The following is a 14,526-nucleotide window of genomic DNA, read 5'->3' on the forward strand; positions in this document are numbered from 1 at the left end:
TGTATGATATTTGAGAGAAGCGCCGACAAAAACTGCATGATATTAAGGTATGCACCTCTAGCGAAAAATTTCATTCCCATAAGAAATGCATTAATATTTATGCTAACGAAATTTTCGGTAGCGTTCAATTTCGTAAGCTGGTACGCACCTCTAATGAAAATAATAGGGTTGTCAAAAGCATATTTTGGCAGCAAACATTTAATTTATTACAATCATTGTGTGCGTAAAAGTTTTAAAAGGTCTGTAAATAATAAACAATTTATTTGAGGAATATTTGGAACATATATTAACAATTTTTAAAAGCGATTAGCTGGTTTAAAATTTGTGTACACAGCCCTGTTTTTTTTTTGTTATAGACTTAAATAAATTTTTGCTACCGAAAATTTCGCTAGAGGTGCATACCGGCCTTTAGAGACATTTTCCTCATGACTGCCTAGGGATGCCAGATTTTGAAGAGGCAAAAAGAACACATTCAGTTTATAAAAAGAACACATACGAAAAAAAAGAGTACACTTTTTCAAATAAAATAACATAAAAACATTTAATTCCATAATTTATTTAAACATAAAAAAGGTTCATAACATATACATAAAATAAACCACTTTCAACTCAAGCTAATTTTCTTACAATACTTTGTAATGCGCTTTACAGACTATCAGTTATTCCGGACGACAGTGCTCGTGTCGAACATATCCCATATATTGTGCACAGGCATAATCGATACTGCTGCATGTTTATAATTTATTTAAACATAAAAAAGGTTCATAACATATACATAAAATAAACCACTTTCAACTCAAGCTAATTTTCTTACAATACTTTGTAATGCGCTTTACAGACTATCACTTATTCCGGACGACAGTGCTCGTGTCGAACATATCCCATATATTGTGCACAGGCATAATCGATACTGCTGCATGTTTATGGGATCAATACACATTAACCGATTATTTAGTCATCGCCGGCAAGTCGTATCGATGCGACACACTGTAAGATTCTTTACAAACACCGACATTCCGTCCGGAATAACTGATAGTCTGTAAAGCGCATAAGTCATTTGTTTTGTGTTTTTGTGAAAAATGTTATTGAAAGAAGTTTGTTTACATTTAGAACAGAGTACAATGTGAAGAAGCAACATCGGCGTGCTCTTCTTCGACTCTGATATATAAAGTAAAACACTATATAATTGGAAAATAACAGCGTAGGAAAATCTCGTAGTGTGACATTTACGTATGTTCAGTTTACTTTTACCATTTATTGAATAGCGTTGGAGTAATATTTGTTGTAATGAATACAAAGAGCACAAAAAGAGTACGTAACTAAAAATAGAGCACTTAGGCCAATAGAGCACAACCTGATCTTTTGGCCTATCTTGTTTTAAGAGCACATTTTGTAAAAAAATGTTTTAAAAGAGCATCTGGCATTCCTATAACTGCCGCCTACTGATGCAATTTCGCTTCACAGTTTCATTCTCTTGTGTTTTTATTCTCTTTCCATTTTCAGCGTAGTGATGAAGAACGAATTTTTAGCACATTATTTGTAAGTGCAAGCATATAATGTTTGTGACATATATGTACATTTTGTTAAATATAATGCCTCTGGATGCAAACACATACATAGCTTTGGCGTTAGCATCGTCTGGAATTGCGGAGACTCTTTAGAGTCGTACTGCACATTCTGCGCTTAAGTTGCCACTCAATTTAAACACAATTGATACTCCAACATGCAATATTTTCAGATCCATTGGAATGGGTAAATTGTTGATGCAATGCAAGCTCATTGTTTGGGATGAGTGCACAATGGCACATAAGAAATCACTTGAAGCACTTAAGGATCTTCGGCGAAGTAACATCTCTGGCGGTTTGATGATATTGTTGGCAGGTGATTTCAGACAGACGTTGCCAGTAATTCCCCGTGGAACGCCTGAAGATGAATTGAATGCTTGCCAGAAGGCTTCAACTTCAGAATGCTCAAAGTGCGCCACAATTTTCCAAACATTAGTGACAATCATCACAATTACGCTTGGTTAAAGGTTGAGTTACATACAATGCGTTAATGTGTCCGATGATTGAAGAGTTGAATATTCTCTTTAAAAGCAACAACTTGATTAGAGTGCTTCAAAGTGAAAATATCAACCCTTCCATCAACGGACGCATCAACGCATTGTATATAACTCAACCTTAAGTCAATTTGCAATTCTTGACGCAAAGAATAATGATGTACACGCACTGAATTTCACCATTCAATCAAAACTTGCTGGAGTTACCAGGATTTCTATCACATAACATGCAACTCAAAGTTGCTACAGTTATTATGATATTGCGTAATTTGAATCCACCGATACTTTGCAACCGTACTCGACTTTCAGTAAAAAGACTTATGCCGAATTTGATTGAGGCAACCATTAGTAACGGAAAGTACGCAGGTGAAAATGTATGTATTTCCCGAATACCAATGATTCCGACTGATTTTCCGTTTGACTTCAAACTATTGCAATTTCCAGTTCGCCATGCGTTCGCAATGTCAATTAACAAGTCGCAAGGCCAATTCACCATTGTGGTATCACAATGGACTGAATAGTCTAAGTGAGCCTGATACATCGGGCTGCCACCTAACCTAAGGCCAATCGCTTTATGTTTGCTGGATCAATTTAGAAAATCATTGTTGTTCACATAGGCAGTTATACGTTGCGTGTTCAAGAGTTGGGAAACCATCCGCTTTGTTTGTGTTATCGTCAGACCACAAAACAAAAAAATTGGTTTACCAAAGAGCACTTCAATGAAACGGGTTATTTGCGGACACTTATAACGATTCGATTCGGTAATTACTTTGGATTCACTTCCTTTAATTAAACAAGTTCAACTAAATAACACTTCATATTTGTAATAATCGAAATAAATTCATCACTGTTGTTAAATGAAATCAAAATTTTCCTTTTCAAATATAAAACAAAATAAAAAAAATGTTTCTTCACGTTTTAAACACCAAACGAAATATTACGTATATTATAAATATTATGTTACGTATATTATATATATTATAAATACAATTTATTCAAATAAAGAATTATTTTACATTTTAACATGTTCCTATTCTCAGAGAGATTAATGATATTATAGTACTTATTAAAATCATCACATAGGTAGCGAAGGGAATCATTATTTTCAAAGTCTCTCTGGAAGTATTGTATATTTAATAAACGGAAGTTCCTTATTGGTATAAGAGGTACGGTTAGACTAATACGACTCAAAATAAAACTTCCATGAGCAATGCATTCTATATAAATTTAAATTAACCTGGAAAGTTATGTTTCGCCACGAAATCATTAAAATGTTGAGACTTTATTTTTATTAAGATCAACCGGTTATTCGTTATTCGTTCTTCATCACTACGATGAAAATGACAAGACATGTGTTGCCACTAGGGTTTTCTTTTTCCCGGACTTTTTTCATCGCCGGGAAAGTGGGAATTTTTTTTTGTTGCGGCATACATTTAGACAGTTGAATAAATTAGAAATCGTGTGTAAATATAACCATAGCGATAGGCGGTAGGCGAAACATTTTTGCCGCAACGGCAAATACAATAAGCTTGACGGCGAATAATTCCCTTTTTCACGTTTCCTAGCGTTTTTGTTGTCAATACAGCATGCTTTGACAATATTAAACAATGAAGTTGAATAAAAACATACAATGGCTTGTTATTTGTTGAGTTATTTCAAAAAAAATAATCTACACGTGTCCAGGCAACAGCAATTCCTAGTGGTGAGTTAAAAAAAAATTGATAAGCGATGGCAACACTATACCAGTTTTCGCCAAGGAGTTAGAATAAGTTTTAATTTAGCGATACGCCGCGGATTTTGGGCTTCCCATAAGAAATACACGTAAATAAGTGTTCGCCTACCGCCTATCGCTATGGTTATATTTACACACTAAAGCTACGGTTATAAGGCGCTGTATGGACAATATATATAATGTTGATCTGTTACATGAGCCATAAATCATACTAAAATACAAAATATTTTGTAATACAAAAAAATTATACAATGGTTTCTTTCAGTATAGTTTTCGGAAAAACACTATTAATATAGTGGAATTTTTTGTAACATTAAAAACTGTTTTGAAATGAAAGAAACTTATTTCGATTTCACTATCATGTAATACCTCATTCACATTACACTTCCAAAATCCACTTTAACTAGATATCAACTGTCATTTGCCTTATAAATAAGGGATTTAAAATCCGCTTTTAATAGATTTGTGCCTAATGTGAATGAGGTATACATTTGAAGTTAAAGAAACTATCTTAATAAAGGTTGGAATTTTCATATTTCATAAAAACATCCTTGTAATAATTATTAAATTAAGCAATTGCAAACGTGTCACATAAGTTAAAATGTTCTTTTGTTTACAAAGGTTTACTCAGTCTATCAGAATGTCACTTCCACTTTAACTACACGCAGTGAAGAAACATGATTGTCCCAATAATATTCGAAGAGCAAAATAATATTATAGGAGCTATTTTTGCGACGACCATGTAACATTTGCACCTGCAACCATGTTGACTCAGTGAACATGGTTCTAAGAAAAATAAAATTGTCCTCATCTAAAATGTTATTATATTGATAAAAAGAATTTTATTTCCATTAAAAGACTATGGTCACGATCTAAAATGTTATGGTATTCGTCAAAAATGTTTTTTTTTATCCAGTTAAATGTTAAATGTCGAAAAAAGGACGCCACTTAATAATAATACAAATAATACAAATAAAACACAAAATTAACATTATTTATTTGTTTTTATTTATTTATAAACTAACTCATTGTTTATTTGTATTTATAATGTCGTGCAAGCAAACATCACATATTTTTACACACTCTATTTTGGTTCAATTTCAAAAATAAGTAATCATTCCATATTTACTTCGTGTCCACCAAATGTACCCACGCGGACATCATGTAACTGCAAATCAGCGTTGCCAGAATTGTTTCACCAAAAACCGCTAGATTTGTCCAAAAAACTACACTGAAAGAAAAGCATACTCGTTTCCAAAGATTTTGTCTTTACTTTAAAAAATTTGGTATTGATTCCGAGCCAAAGAAGCGGGGAATACAAGTAAGGATACTTTTAAGAGACAATTCTCTTTTAAATTTAGGTTTTGTGTACTTGCTTCTAGGAAGCAAATTTGAATTTTTCGCTTTCTCAGCTTTTTTTCTTCATATGCTATCAAAGTCCTTTAAAAACGAGTTAACGGCAACTTTGTTTTCCAAATTAGGACTCGACTTCCAGTAGAAATTATGCTATGTTTCAAGTAAAAAACTTCTTTAAAATAAAGTTTTGAAAAACATGTCCTATATTTGAACGATTTTTTGCTTTGTAGTCAAGATGCAAAAAGACAACAAATTTAAAGACAATTTCATTAAATTTAAAGAATTTTTCTGAATTATTAAAGTCAAGTTGACCTTAGCCTATACATTTTTTCTTTCATGTTAAGATACCCATTTTTAAGTCAAATCACTTAATTATAAGGACAATACGACTTCATTGAAAAGTTTATCGACTTTTGGACAAGGAAAATAACTTTTTTTTAGAGAAATGCGTCTTCTATGCTAAGCAAAATTTGTATTCGTATTTTAAAGACATGAAATCTTTGACCTTACGACAATATTTTTTCAGTGTAGCCAAAAAAAGCTAAAAAAATGTTAAAAAATAGCTAAAAAAGCTAAATTTTTTTTGTATCAAAAGTCACATTTTTGATTGAAATTTATCAAACTTAAAGGCTTTATTTCACTTAAAATGCATATTATTTTAATTGTATTCATTTTATTTCCATTTCTGTGAGACTGTAAGAAAATCTAAGTCATATTATCTATGTTTGCGTACTAGATACATTTTGATTACTATCACAAATTTTTACTGGAAGTCCTTCGTTTATATTTCCTAGTAAAAACATTTTTCCCAGTAAACTTGTGATTATCACTTGGTTAATCATCAACAAGTCCAATGTGCGATATATCAATATTTTAACTGAATTAATGATAAATTCGTGAACGTGTACACTTCTCCTAATATTACCCAAGAGAATCAAACACATTCTAACTGTCTTGCAAGTTTATACCGAATAAATCCATTCCATTAATAAATAGCAGATTTGTTTTTATCCTATCACTACGAATATTTTTATTGAATTTATTTTTTTTTCTATGTTAAAAAAATAATACCACATTCAAAACTTTATTATTATTATACTATTTCTTTGTTCGGTTCCAAAGATTTTGTCTACTAATGATTTTGATATTGATTCCGATTTTATTTTTTGAATTTATTGGTTTTTTCAGCTTTTTCTTCATGAGCTATCACAGTGCTTAAAAAACGTGCTAACGACAACTTAAATTTCCAAATTCAGACTCGACTTTAAGTAGAAATTATTCTATGTATACGTTTTTAAAATAAAATGTTGAAAACCCTCTTCTATTTTTGAACGCTATTTTGGTTTGTGGTCAAGACACAAAACCTCCACAAATTTAAAGACTATTTCATTAATTTTAAGAATTTTTTAGAATTGACCCTAGCCTTCTTGATGAAAAGATACCCATTCATGAAAAGATACCCATTTTTAAGTTGAATCACTTAACTATAAGTACAAAACCACTTTATCAGCTTTTGGACAAGGAAAACAGTTTAATAAGAGAAATTCACAAATGCTATTATAACCAAAATTCGCGTTCGTATTTTAAGGACATGAAATCTTTGGCCTCACGACAATATTTTTTCAGTGTACAAAGCAATTCACATCTACTATTTTAAATTAGTAATATCATAAACGAGTCAAATGGTAATATTCCTAATAATTTACTGACAGTTAATATAAGGAATTTGTATGTTAATACTAGATTTAAAGTTTACGATAACTTTTATGAATACGAGGAAAAAAATTTACAACAAGGTGTATTTGCTGCAAAAATGCCCGCATAATGGCTGGAATAATTATTAATGTTTCAATTGAGCTTTGAAATATGTGGAAACCCTTATTCTGGCAGCAAGACTTAGATAAAAACGAAGTTTTATCCATATTTCAATAGGAACATGTCGAAAATAAAAACGCCAAAACTAGCTAAAAGGGTCATGAAAAAAGCCAGAAAAAAGCTAAATGCATTTTTTTTCCTCTAACGTCTTCAAAAAAGCTAAATCTATCGGGGAAAAAGCTAAATTGCTGCAAATAAAAATAAATTATACCATATATCAAAATGCAGAACAAAAAACAGGTACATTTTTCAATTACACTTTCCTTTTTTGTGTTCACATAAAACCACGTGCCACTTTTGAATAAATAAATTAACAAAAAACTCAATAATTCCGTATTCTCCGTCCATTCCAAGAAACAAGCAACACACGACTGATGCGCAAAATAAAAATCGTGTGTACCTGCTCAATGTTTTTATAAAATTCTTTTCGCTGCAAAAAAAATTAAATGATCACGAAAACAATGTACATGGTCTTTATGGTCATTTAATGGTTCTAGACATGTCTATACGTAACCTATAAAAATACTTTTTTCCCTGCAAAAAAGTAAAAAATTGAATGGTCAAGTACATGATTTTCCCGACCATGTAATGGTCTCAAGTTCGATCATTTAAATAATAAAACATGTTTGCGGTATTTGAGAACCATTTAAATGCTTATTGCCAACATATATTTTTCTCCGCCAGAAAATTATTTTTACAAAGACAAAATACATGATTTTCGCGAAAAATGCCTTCTCTAGATAAGCATTAAATGGATGCGGCAACCATGTCCAAACATGTTTTTTTCTGTGCGTGTAAATTTCAACTGTCATGTGCCATATAAAACCCTCTATTATATTTAAAATATTGTAAAGAAAATTTCCCGGAAATTCCCGCACTTCATTCCCAGGAAAGCGGGATCGAAAAATAGCAAATTCCCGTCATCCCGTTCCCGGGAAAACCCCTAGTTTCTACCTGATTACTAAACACGCATGACAACTATATTAGTGCTATTAATGATTAATGAATACCTATTTTATATAAGGTTTATAAAATAAAAAGAGCGTGATGCTATCACTGATTTAAAGTGCACGTTAATGATTTTGTACAATAGCAAGGCATATTAAAGAGGTAAAGTCATGCAATCAGGTGACTAATATCGACATTCATATTGTCAAAGGCTTTGTTTACGTTTAGTAGGTTTGTTTACATTCTTCATTTACATACATATTGCTTTTTATATACATTGTGTTATGTGTATGGGGTTAGTTTTATAACATAATTTTCTTAAAAAAAAACTCCCATATCAGCCGTTTATTTGGATCAAGAACGAGACACAAGACGAGAATCGTTTAAAACATTGAGCGCTCTACTAGGTTATCTACCCCATGAATCGGTGGCTCCATTTTTCCACATTGTATCTTCCTAATTACGATGCGCAATGTCCCACATTCAACTCAACATACAAGAGGATTCATTGCTACTCTTAGATGTTTTGCAAACATTTTACAAAATTTTCTAGAAATGATATATCGAGTTAGGGCCGAAGGTGATAAAGCTGGTCGAATGTTAACAAAAATATGGGTCAAAAGCAGACAAGTATAAATGTCGTTGCAAGGTATTGCAGCGTTTACAACAAATGATTGAAACATTGGCAGTATTCAAGCTTAAGCAAAAAGATGACTTGAAATCTGTATCAAAAACCAGCAATAGCGAATCCATAGTTATGTACAATACGAAATCCCATCATTATGGAATAAAACGTTTATTTGCTGCAGAACAGAGAAGTGATTTATCGCATTTGTTTAATCGGTCTAATAATGATGAGATGAATATGAACAGTTGCGCAACCATATGTCGATCACTTGATGCCTTTACTATTGGAATCATGGCTCCAAAAAACTTACTAGCGCTTGATGAGGCAATTATATACCCACAAACAAATTACTTAGTTTTATTTTTAAAACTTCAGAGGCTCATTAAAAACGTACGGCAACCAATCTAGCAAAATTCAGAAGTTACTTATCTCCTCTCATCGAGTAGTTTCGACTGGGATAATTTTTTGTTTGGAGCCAAAAAGTTGAAAATTGCACCACAGTGTAATTCTCTGCGATATAGTACAAAAGAATGAAATTATACGGCCCGGGAGAGTTTACAAACTATTCAGGTAAAGGGCGCCCACAATGTCTTGGAGGGCAAAAAACATATAATGAATTTATTTTATTGGCTAAAACCCCAAAAAATATAGACAATTTGGAAATACAGAAAATTCTGAACGTTGCTGAATCGAAAATAACAGATAAAAGGTTTACAGGTTACTGCCCCTATATTTTAACATTAGGTTAATGTACTTTATTGGTATTGAAAATAAACCAATTTTTGTATGGTTGTTAGAGGGTGTATACTAACATCATGTAACAAATTTCAGCAGGATCGGATGAAATTTGCTTCTCTTAGAGACTCCGCAAGCCAAATCGGGGGATTGGTTTATATGGGGGCTATATATAATTATGGACCAATTTTTGCCTGGTTGTTAGAGACCATATAATAACATCATGTACCATCTATTGCTGCATTTAAATTAGAAGTTACTTTAAATGCTCATACACACAAAGACAAAAATATACATACCTCGATATCTTTTTTGCCTCGTCGTACAGTCATCTCCAATTTCAGGCAAATGCGGTTGTAAACCCTCTGGAAATTTTAAATATTAACAAGTATAAACGGCCGTAAGTTCGGCCAGGCCGAATCTTATGTACCCTCCACCATGGATTGCGTAGAAACTTCTACGAAAGACTGTCATCCACAATCGAATTACTTGGGTTGTGGTATCTTAAATCGTTTTCTAAATTGTGAGTTAGTCCATACATTAGACAAAAAAAATATGTGTAAGTAAGTCTACAAAAAATTACGAATCGATATGGACTTTTGCACGGTACGTAGGGAGCCAGAATTGAAATATGGGGGTCGCTTATATGGGGGCTATATACAATTATTGATATGGACCAATTTTTGTGTGATTGGGGATCGATTTATCAGAGGGCTATATATAACTATAGACCGATATGGACCTAGTTAGGCATGGTTGTTAACGGCCATATACTAGCACAATTTCAACTGACTCGGAAGAAATTTGCTCCTCCAAGAGGCTCCAAAACCAAATCTCGGGATCGGTTTATATGGGGGCTATATATAATTGTGGACTGATATGGACCACTTTTGGCATGGTTGTTAAATATCATATACTACCACCACGTACAAAATTTCAACCAGATCGGATGAATTTTGCTTCTCCAAAAGGCACCGGAGGTCAAATCTGGGGATCGGTTTATATGGGTGCTATATATAATTATGGACTGACATGAACCAATTCCTGCATGGTTGTTGGATACCATATACTAACATCACGTACCAAATTTCAACCGAATCGGATGAATTTTGCTCTTCCAAGGGGCTCCGGAGGTCAAATCGGGGGATCGGTTTATATGGGGGCTATATATAATTATGGACCGATTTCGACCAATTTTTGCATGGGAGTTTGAGGCTATATACTACCACCATGTACCAAATTTCAGCCGAATCGGATAAAATTTGCTTCTATTAGAGGCCTCGCACGCCAAATCGGGGGATCGGTTTATATGGGAGCTATATATAATTATGGACCGATGTGGACCAATTTTTGCATGGTTATTAGAGACCATATACTAACACCATGTACCAAATTTCAGCCGGATCGGATGAAATTTGCTTCTCTTAGAGGCCTCGCAAGCCAAATCGGGGGATCGGTTTATATGGGGGCTATATATGATTATGGACCGATGTGGGCCAATTTTTGCATGGTTGTTAGAGACCATATACTAACACCATGTACCAAATTTCAGCCGGATCGGATGAAATTTGCTTCTCTTAGAGGCCTCGCAAGCCAAATCGGGGGATCGGTTTATATGGGGGCTATATATAATTATGGACCGATGTGGACCAATTTTTGCATGGTTGTTAGAGACCATATACTAACACCATGTACCAAATTTCAGCTGGATCGGATGAAATTTGCTTCTCTTAGAGGCCTCGCAAGCCAAATTTTGGGGTCCGTTTATATGGGGGCTATATATAATTATGGACCGATGTGGACCAATTTTTGCATGGTTGTATTAGACCATATACTAACACCATGTACCAAATTTCAGCCGGATCGGATGAAATTTGCTTCTCTTAGAGGCCTCGCAAGCCAAATTTGGGGGTCCGTTTATATGGGGGCTATACGTAAAAGTGGACCGATATGGCCCATTTGCAATACCATCCGACCTACTAACAACTACTTGTGCCAAGTTTTAAGTCGATAGCTTGTTTCGTTCGGAAGTTAGCGTGATTTCAACAGACGGACGGACGGACGGACATGCTCAGATCGACTCAGAATTTCACCACGACCCAGAATATATACTTTATGGGGTCTTAGAGCAATATTTCGATGTGTTACAAACGGAATGACAAAGTTAATATACCCCCCATCCTATGGTGGAGGGTATAAAAATATGGACCTGCCCACCAATATACATTACTTACCATAAACCGGTTGATCATGAATTTCAATGTCTGGCACAGACAAATGTAACTTTTATGTAGTATGGCTCTTATGGCGTACAGCCACGTCAGATTGATGCATTTTAGATGTCGAAGGTATTTCAGTTCTATCCCCCATTTCAGACAATTCAAGACATCGCATTAGTTTTTGTTTCCTTTGCTCTGGTGTCGCTGAGCGTTTTCTTGTTGGGGGAGAACATGACCGACTTCTATGTCATCTAGCATGTGGTGACCGCGAATGACTATGCTTTGACCACACCACTTGCAATAGAAGATTGGGCTTGTGTATTCGATCGGGAATTATCTATATTATTGACCAATGTATTGTAATGATCACCATATGTAGCATTTTCAGTAGATGGTGGGGGTGCATCATTAGGTCTTGGTGTAGTTACAATTTGCTCTGAATTAAATGAAAGTTCCGCCACATTTGGTGTCGCGGTGTCCAGCAGTTCCTTTTTGACCAGACCACTTTCCAATGAAGGTTGTTCTTGTATATTCGAATTGGTAGAATTTTAAGTCTTGACGTAGTTACAGTTTGTTCTGTTCCATCTGTGGTTCGTGCATCGATAAGTGCCATTGTATTTTCCAAATCGGCTTGAGGTTCCTGTTTAACCAAGTTTCCTAACAAACAAACAAATTTAACAAATTTCAGCAGGATCGGATGAAATTTGCTTCTCTTAGAGACTCCGCAAGCCAAATCGGGGGATTGGTTTATATGGGGGCTATATATAATTATGGACCAATTTTTGCCTGGTTGTTAGAGACCATATAATAACATCATGTACCATCTATTGCTGCATTTAAATTAGAAGTTACTTTAAATGCTCATACACACAAAGACAAAAATATACATACCTCGATATCTTTTTTGCCTCGTCGTACAGTCATCTCCAATTTCAGGCAAATGCGGTTGTAAACCCTCTGGAAATTTTAAATATTAAAAATATGGACCTGCCCACCAATATACATTACTTACCATAAACCGGTTGATCATGAATTTCAATGTCTGGCACAGACAAATGTAACTCTTATGTAGTATGGCTCTTATGGCGTACAGCCACGTCAGATTGATGTATTTTAGATGTCGAAGGTATTTCAGTTATATCCCCCATTTCAGACAATTCAAGACATCGCATTAGTTTTTGTTTCCTTTGCTCTGGTGTCGCTGAGCGTTTTCTTGTTGGGGGAGAACATGACCGACTTCTATGTCATCTAGCATGTGGTGACCGCGAATGACTATGCTTTGACCACACCACTTGCAATAGAAGATTGGGCTTGTGTATTCGATCGGGAATTATCTATATTATTGACCAATGTATTGTAATGATCACCATATGTAGCATTTTCAGTAGATGGTGGGGGTGCATCATTAGGTCTTGGTGTAGTTACAATTTGCTCTGAATTAAATGAAAGTTCCGCCACATTTGGTGTCGCGGTGTCCAGCAGTTCCTTTTTGACCAGACCACTTTCCAATGAAGGTTGTTCTTGTATATTCGAATTGGTAGAATTTTAAGTCTTGACGTAGTTACAGTTTGTTCTGTTCCATCTGTGGTTCGTGCATCGATAAGTGCCATTGTATTTTCCAAATCGCCTTGAGGTTCCTGTTTAACCAAGTTTCCTACATGGGTGGTGGTAACTTGAAAAACACCATTTGTTGGCTCTTGATGTCTTTTTGATGTTTCTCCATCACTACTACTTAACATTTTTGGTCTGTGATGCGTGTCCAGCACTTTCTTTGTTACATGGAGAATCATTGTTAGTATCCTACAATGTTGATGTTTTCCCTTCAACTACTTGCTCCTTTATATATGCATTCAACAATACAACAACACTACACATACACAAAATGTCAACTTAAGTGATCTGCCAGTTTAGTTTGACATTATTAATATCATGGGGGTACACACGCTTGCTCGTGACTTTACCTTTAATTAATATGCCTTGGTACAATAGATTTCGAAGACAGAAGAAAACAGCCATTTTGAAACTATTCCGCGTTTATTTCTCCGAATGATTACAAAATGAAATGAAAATGATTACATATACATACGCACAAGCATTCATGATAATTTGTTGAACAGTGTTTTTCTACCAGTTTTTAATGGTTGTGCCACTAAATCTCACACAGCACTGGACACTAATAATTGTTAAGAATAAAACCCTAGTCGCTCTACTCCTAGTGTCTTACCACATTCTGCAACAGCTTCTACAACATGTGGTACATCGTCGTCTCCAAATGGATACCATCAATTTGCAACGCCCATTTAACAAACATATAATTCCGGTATTATGCAAAATTTTACATCATCCGCAGCAATGGGCTCATAATCCGTTCAGCAACAAACTCAATTCGTTGGAGTCCACAATATCTACAATAATTGCATTGCAATACCAGTGAACAAGAATTTACTTATGTTCATGCTGTTGTCGCCTCACTAGCAATTTCAACTCCAGTAGTCACCACCACGGTCAATGCGAAACTTTCTGTTCGACCAACCTAAGCCTAACTAACTATGTTAGCATCTCTCACGTTTAAGGGTAGTTCCTATGCAAAATCACTGTTCCCGACTTATATTTCGCACGATAATTCGTCACAAAGGGATGTTAGGGAAACCCTTCGTTGACTGAAATTAATACATTGAGATGCAAAGTGGCTGGTTTACAGAAGGTTAGGTTAAAGTGGCTGCCCGATTAAGATTCAGACTCACTTAGACTATTCAGTCCACTGTGATACCACATTAACTAAAAGTACCTATTACATATGGGCACTTCTAGTTGTAACCGCTGAACCTTCTCGATTATTTCCTTCTGTTGAACCAACCAGATTGTTCCACAAACATTGCTCCTAAAATTTGCTTACGCCTTACACAAAATGCAGGACACTCACACAAGAGGTGTTTTATTGATTCTTTTTCCTCCGCATCATGACAACTCATAC

General features: G+C 34.6%; 1 protein-coding gene and 1 long non-coding RNA gene across 2 annotated transcripts in view; one reads left to right on the plus strand and one right to left on the minus strand.

Annotated features, from left to right (window-relative positions):
* The window catches only part of Desi (DM4/DM12 domain-containing protein Desiccate), a 172,484-nt gene that overhangs the window by 36,452 nt on the left and 121,506 nt on the right, over positions 1–14,526 (plus strand). The window lies entirely within an intron of this gene.
* LOC142240496 (uncharacterized) lies at positions 9,309–13,409 on the minus strand. Its single transcript, XR_012723294.1, has 5 exons — positions 12,565–13,409; positions 12,444–12,509; positions 11,568–12,382; positions 9,633–9,698; positions 9,309–9,571 (listed from the first exon to the last, which is right to left on the minus strand). It is a non-coding gene; the product is annotated as an uncharacterized LOC142240496 (long non-coding RNA).

This window comes from Haematobia irritans, chromosome 1, assembly GCF_050003625.1.
Source record: "Haematobia irritans isolate KBUSLIRL chromosome 1, ASM5000362v1, whole genome shotgun sequence".
NCBI lineage: Eukaryota > Metazoa > Arthropoda > Insecta > Diptera > Muscidae > Haematobia > Haematobia irritans.